Source organism: Prosopis cineraria, unplaced genomic scaffold (genome assembly GCF_029017545.1).
Source record: "Prosopis cineraria cultivar Desert tree isolate PC_DT_omini unplaced genomic scaffold, ASM2901754v1 PC1, whole genome shotgun sequence".
NCBI lineage: Eukaryota > Viridiplantae > Streptophyta > Magnoliopsida > Fabales > Fabaceae > Prosopis > Prosopis cineraria.
In genome coordinates this window covers 56,277,555-56,284,473 of record NW_026555332.1, presented here as the reverse complement: position 1 = coordinate 56,284,473, position 6,919 = coordinate 56,277,555, and the positions used below count along the sequence as shown (strand labels likewise).

At 29.6% G+C, this 6,919-nt stretch overlaps 1 pseudogene; it reads left to right on the top strand.

The window, feature by feature from the left end:
- The first annotated feature begins 803 nt into the window (after window positions 1-803).
- LOC129302783 (LRR repeats and ubiquitin-like domain-containing protein At2g30105) lies at window positions 804-4,277 on the top strand (annotated as a pseudogene).
- The last annotated feature ends 2,642 nt before the right edge of the window (window positions 4,278-6,919 follow it).

Sequence of the window (6,919 nt, the reverse complement as noted above, 5' to 3'; positions counted from 1 at the left end):
AGTAAAAATTGATAATTTCTATCACAAATAAAAATAGAAATGGGTTGTGCATCAAACACCATATATGTGAGGAGAGGTGAGAATTAGGGTGGGCCCAACCCTTATGGGCTCTACCCTTAAAGGCTTAAGCTTTAAAACAAGATTACATAAAATTTGACCTAATTTTAAGGCCCAGCCCTTATTCATAGGGCTCAGATCCAGGCCCTTAAGTCTTCTTTTTGAAAAAGAAATCAAACATTTTAATTTAAATAGAATATTCTAAAATTTAACATAAAATAAATTAAAATCTCACAAAAAATTTAACATAAAATTTGACAAAAATTTAAAATTTAAAATTTAAGTTGAAGATATAAAATTTTCATTAATGTAAATCTAAATCCTCATCGTCATCGTTTAACATTAAAATATTAGATCCTTTAGATGTAGGTTCACTTGTTAAAGATGAAGGTGAATATTTAATATCAATTATATATCTCTACAACCTCTTTATCATCATCTATGATAAATATTAATCAAATTGTGTTATCATTAATCAAATACATGGATTTATGTGTGTGTGTGTGTGTAAGATAAGTTGACTTATTAGGGTTTAAAGGGTTGCCCGAGCCCGAGGCCTTTTTCATAGGGTTAGGCTCCCAAGCTTGATTACTTTAAAAAAATTTAATTTTTAAAGCCTAAATTTTTATTTAAACAAGGCCTTTAAACCCGACCTTTATTCCTGACTCTATATGCGAGCTACTTCATGTTGATAGAGGTTGTGAGTTCCAGCTTCTCTGTCAGCTTTTAAAAAAATTAATGCATTTATGTTGATCTCCATCTCAATCTCGCCCCACTCAACCATTTAGTGTCAATGACCTCAAGTCTCTTATCCTGCTGCCCACTAATGCCCTACCTCGAGGCCAACAACTCATTTTTAAAGGTTTAATTTATAGACTTCTTTCTTTAAATTTTTTATCTCTATTTATGCATCGATGATTAGGTGTTCTATCAAGAAGAGTTTTGGGGGATTCTCTGACGCTAAAGGCATCTGAAGTGACAAATGGCTTCAAGATTATGCTTGTGGCTTCCTAGGGTTTATATTAAATGGTATTTAGTAGACTCATATTTCTTTTAGTTCTTTTTCTTAAGGGGGTCTTTTTTAAAATTGAAAATTTAAATGACAACCTAGTTATATACTAATAATCAAGCTAGTTAAGAAATTATAATTGTAGAAGCACTATTAAAAGATTACTTTTCATTTACATTCCACTAAAAACTAATGCAGTTTACACCCTTCAAAACTTCAGCAATTTATTTAATCTAATTTCTTTGCATAGGATGGTCCGGTCTTGAAAAAAAGTCGAGGCTGTACCCGGGACCAGGAGAGATAACTACCCAAGCTTGAGCAGTGACATAAAGAAACTCCTTGTTAAGAGTAGATTGGAACAATGGGCTGCTACTGGAGTTATAACATTGCCTGAATGTAACTTAAAGGTAACAAACTATTGATGGTTTGTTAAATGTTCGTTTCAAAGGTTTTCCAAACAATCTAGTTAATGACAAATTGGTTTTTATAGGAAAAACACTATTTTTAGTTTTTACACTTTGCTCCAGTTTGGCATAGTTCTTGTAATTTTTTTTTCATGTTTTAAGTCAATCCTTGTACTTTTTTTTTGCTTTCAACATTGGTCCCTACATTTTTAGAAAGACATTAACGTGATACAAGCAGTATTAATAATGTTGACATGTTAATTAACATAGTTAATTTTATACTTATATGTCAAACATGATTAATTAACACTGTTAATTTTATACTTACATGTCAAACTGATGTTGATATGAATGTTTAATAATCATAAATTAAAAAAAAAACCTACATCAAGTGAAATAAAAAGGGAAATAAAAAAGTTGATTTGAACTCTTTTGTGCCCTAGAAAACAAGGGTCTTGGTCATTTTTTATTTGTGCATTTTGCTTATCATTTAAGAGTCTAGGTTAGTCTTTTTATTTCATCTTATATATGCTTTTTCATATTTTTGCTTATTAAAAAATTCGTGTCATTATTTGTGTAAGTACAAAATTAACGATGTTGATTGATATGTCACTATTATTAATATCGTTTGTGCTGCATCAATGTCTGTCTAAAAATGTTGGGATCAATATTGCAAATGGAGAAAAGTACAGGAACTTATAACACTGCTAAAAAAGTGTAGGGACTTATATCAAAACCTGAGCAAAGTATAGGGTAAAATTAATGTTTCTCCTTTTTAAGGGATTTGATCTATTGCCAGTATAAAACTTTGACATTGCAAGTAAGCAAGAACAATGGCCAAATTATAAAAGCATTGCATGATTTCTTTAACTATATTTGAAGTCTTAAAATTAACACGTGGCCTTATACAGTTTACTTTCAATTTTGACAAGCTCTATATATGCTGGATATAGTTAAAATTGAATTTAAGTTTGGCAACCATTATAGTAAGACTTAGTGCTTGTTTGAATAAATCACATCTGGCATCTAGAAAGCACATTCGAGCATTTGAGATGCATGAAACTATTTGGATACCACATGAGTTGGAAAATGTGCTTTTAAAAAGTACTTCTTAATGTGGTGTAGGAGTGGATTTTCAAAAGCAACTCCAAGTTGAATTTCAAATGCAGATGAAGGTTGGGAGCATTTAAAGAGGAGAATAAATGTGCATCTAATTTTGTAATTAATCATGCTACCCTTGTATTTTAAACATTTATGACATATTATACTTGTATAATAAAAATTACAAATCATCATAAATTAATTTTTTATTATTATTGTACATTCAAAAGTACAAATTATCATTAATCCAAATAACTTCTAGTTTGGTAAATTAAATTTTAAAATAATATATTCAAACATAAATTTTATTATAATAATTGACTTTTATCAGATAAACATTTGACAAATTGGCATTTATCAAATGAAAAACCAAACACACCCTTAACCTTTAGTTTTTCCTGACGTTATGAATTAAAAGGATGTGAAAATGGAATGAACACATTAGGCCCCAAGTTGGAAATAGCTAGGGGTGGAAGTTTGTTATGTAAGCCATTGCCGAAAGGTCAATGATAGTGTTGATTAATCTATTTAGAGTTAATCATTATTGTATATGTTGTTAGCCATGAGCCCATGAGAAACTGCTCAATTTTAGTAAATAAAGAAAGGTGAGGAAGGAAGGAAGAAGTATGATGGCAAAGGAAAAAGGGGGAAGAAGATTATATTTCTTGTTTGTTATTATTATTATTATTACTTTCCAATTTTGTTATGGAGTGTCCTTTTATTTTCATACAAATTGTAATTTAAGTAGGCCATGCCCAATGAAGTGTGGTCATGTGGGTCTTCTAGAAGAGTTCTAGATTACAGTAACAACTCAATTCAAAGTGTGCCTGTAAAAATTGAATGTCTTATTAGCTTGGAGGTAAGCTGAACTTTTCTATTTCTTTATAGTCTTGTTACCCTCACCAACATATGGAAATTTTTAGTGAAGCCGTATTTGACACAACTTGCCACATTCCTAATGTTGTAGAAACTATTCCTTAATGTAAATGAGCTACTGGATGAATCCATGAACTAGTAAGGATTAACAATTATGAAGCACCTAACGGTGTTATCACTGAACCAGAACCAAAACCACCGAGTAATTCTTGTCATTTATGATTTCAGGGTGTTTTTGTCTTGGTGTACCTCTATTGAAATATCAAGTTAATTAATAGCAATGCATGTACTTCGTTGATGTTGAAATTGTAAATAATATCATTCATATATTGGTGTATTTAGCTTGAAGCACAAATTGAATATATTTTCATTCAATCAAATAATCTCTCATGTGTTGTAGTTGGTCATCTGTCCAAAGATAACAAGGTAAAGAGGAGGAAGTAGACTTACTAATATTTTCCTGTGGGATCAATTTCAGAATTGCTTGGAGTCACTTGATTTATGTTTTGGACTGTTCTCTTAGTTTAGGTTCTTTGACTAATATTACTTCTATTTATTATGTTATCTTTAAAACATAGTTCAATGAGTACTTCCAACAATTTTGCTTGCTAGATTCTTGTGCTAAATCAAGTTCCTTAGAGATTATTAATGATGTCCTTGACATAATTTGCTCGATGAACATGCTTTTTTTTCAATTTGACAACTTTGCCACCTGCACTGGGATCTCTATTTTCTTTAAAGGAGCTGCATGTAATAAGTTGCGTAACCTACCTAATGAAATAGGCCATTTGACAAAACTGGAAGTTTTGCGAGCCAACAATAATAGATAAATTTAAATTGTTTTCTTGTTTTAGTAAAGTCATTTATTACTTGATAATGATGCCCTTTTAAGTTTGGTTAAACTAGTAATCTTGTTTCTTCATTACCTTATTCTTTTCTTCTGTATTTGGCTTGTGACTGATGTATGGGTTTGTAATTTACATCATGTGGAGTTTTAAGAACCAAAAGTGGAAAAAAATTACACTTATAGAATTGCCTCCATGCTAAGTTTACACTACATAATATGTAGCATACAAAGTCCTCGAGACCTTCTCAATCCCCCCATGCTTCAAGACATGTTCATAATGTTTAGTTATAAGACTTAGAATTTGTTAGATTTTTATAGGTGTATAGTCATTCTTGTATAAATTTTATATTGTTGATCTTTAGATGTGTTGTAATTAGAATTAGATACTATAAAATTGTAGGGTTTTAAATAAAGGTTGGTTTATGTAAATATTTAATCATTTTTTTTTTGTAAAAGAAAATAGAATTATGGAGTCTATTATGGTATAACAAACACCATAATGTGCCTAGAATACGCATTATGGAGCCTATTATGGCCATAACAGATGCTATAATGTGCCTAGAATATGCATTATGGAGTTTGTTATGGCCATAACAGACTCCATAATGCGTATTATGGAGTTTAGTACTTTAATAAAACAAACTTTGTAATATAGTATCGAATGCATCACGGCTTTTGTTCCTTGTCAAACTAGATGCCAAAATGAATACAATTATCACTTCTGTTGTAATTTCACTAGTAGCAAAAATTATTTTTTACTATTACACTTAGTTCTACTACTCTTCAGACATAGTGACGAAAGTGCATTTGTAACAGTAGCGAAAATAGGTATTTTTGCACCAGTGTAGATTTAGAAGGAGGGTTTGCAACCAACAAAAGGTTGTCAATTGATGTAGATTCAAATGTGTGTTCTTCTACGAGTTATTACAAATGTCAAGAGAAGCTTTGTAAATTTTGAAATTGTGGCATTGAGATTTCTAGTTTTCACTTTGCAGCTTGGTTTGTTTATTTCTTATCTTGTTTTAGTCACATAGGATTTGGGAATTTTTCCATATGATGATATGCTTGGATTAGATTTCTCTACTGATGATATGCTTGGATTGGAATTGAATGGAGGGAGAAGGTGAATGATTGCTTTAGATTTTTCATGTGGTTAGGTCAAAAGAGGGTTTGATTACGATTTGTCAAGTTTTAGCCCCACATGCCATGACACAAGCAAAAAATGAAGGAATAAATGGCGCACAAATAAAAAGGCAATTTTGCTCCTCTAAAAAAATATTCCAAAAAAAATTGTCTCATTTAAGAGTTTAAGAGTGCCCAGAGCTCTCGAAAATAATCAGTGATAAAATTGAATCTTAATCCTTTATAAAAACATGATTTTAAATTCATAATTGATTTAAGCATGTAACAAGAATGTTTGGATGTATTTTCACAAAATCAAGGTTTTGATGTCTAAAATCAATTACATAGGATCTAAGTAGGTACTCCATCTTTTCACTACAGGAAAAAAAGTATTTAGTAGCAGTTTTGGAGGCACTATAATCGTGGTTTAAATTGCTCTGAATGTTGTTAGTATCATTTTGCCAACCTACTATTATATCAAATGTAACAAGGTGTATAATAGTGGTTTTCCAAATCGTTATCCATGTAATTAAAACATTGCAATCTATGTAGCAAGTCAACGAACTGGTACTTCCACACTATAACAAAATCTACCCCAAAAGTTTATTCACCGGTTTAAAAATTTTGATGTGAATTTGGTAGCAATTTATAGAACCACTAGGATATGTGAAAATTTTGAAAACTCTACCGATGATGGTGGTGGTTCATTAGAACTGTTACAAAAATCCACAATTATTAAAAAAAATAACCAATTTTGAATGTCCTATTTTTTTAAACATTCAAAATTTAATTTTTTATTATTATATTTTCATTAAAAATTCATATTTATTTTTAATATTACATTTATAATTTATTTTGAATATTTATTATTTAATATGATGTATTTTTTATTAAATATAATTAATTATATTTAATTGAATACATAATTTTATAAAATATTTTATTTTTATTATATTATTTAACCGGTATTATTTAAATTATTTGTAGATAAATATATTTTATTAAATTTTTGTTATTGTTACAAATTAAAACGTGAGAAAAATATATTTAGGTTATTGAGTAGTTGGAGAAACCTGAAAAAAGGAAGAAAAAATTATTAGTAAAGATATCAAATAGTAAAAAATAAATTAGATGAAATTAAAAATTATATGAATTAAATATTAATAATGAAATAAAAATAAAGAAAATAAATAAAATAAGATAAAAAAAATTGCCAACACTCTTAAGTCAATTTGAGAGGAGAGGAAAGGGAGGAAAAGCAAAGGAAACAAGAAAATGAAAAGAGGAAGATGTGGGATTTTTATAGGCGGTGAATGTTGCAGTGGTTCACATAATGGTTAAGGCTTTTGTAACAATTAATATGACATTTCATCTCAAACCACTACCAAATGAGCCGTGTGTTTCTGTTGCAACGATTGTTCACTCAGAATTGCTACTAATATAATATTTTGTAGCGGTTTTGCTTCTAAATTGCTAGGAATAATAAGATATAGTAGTGATTTA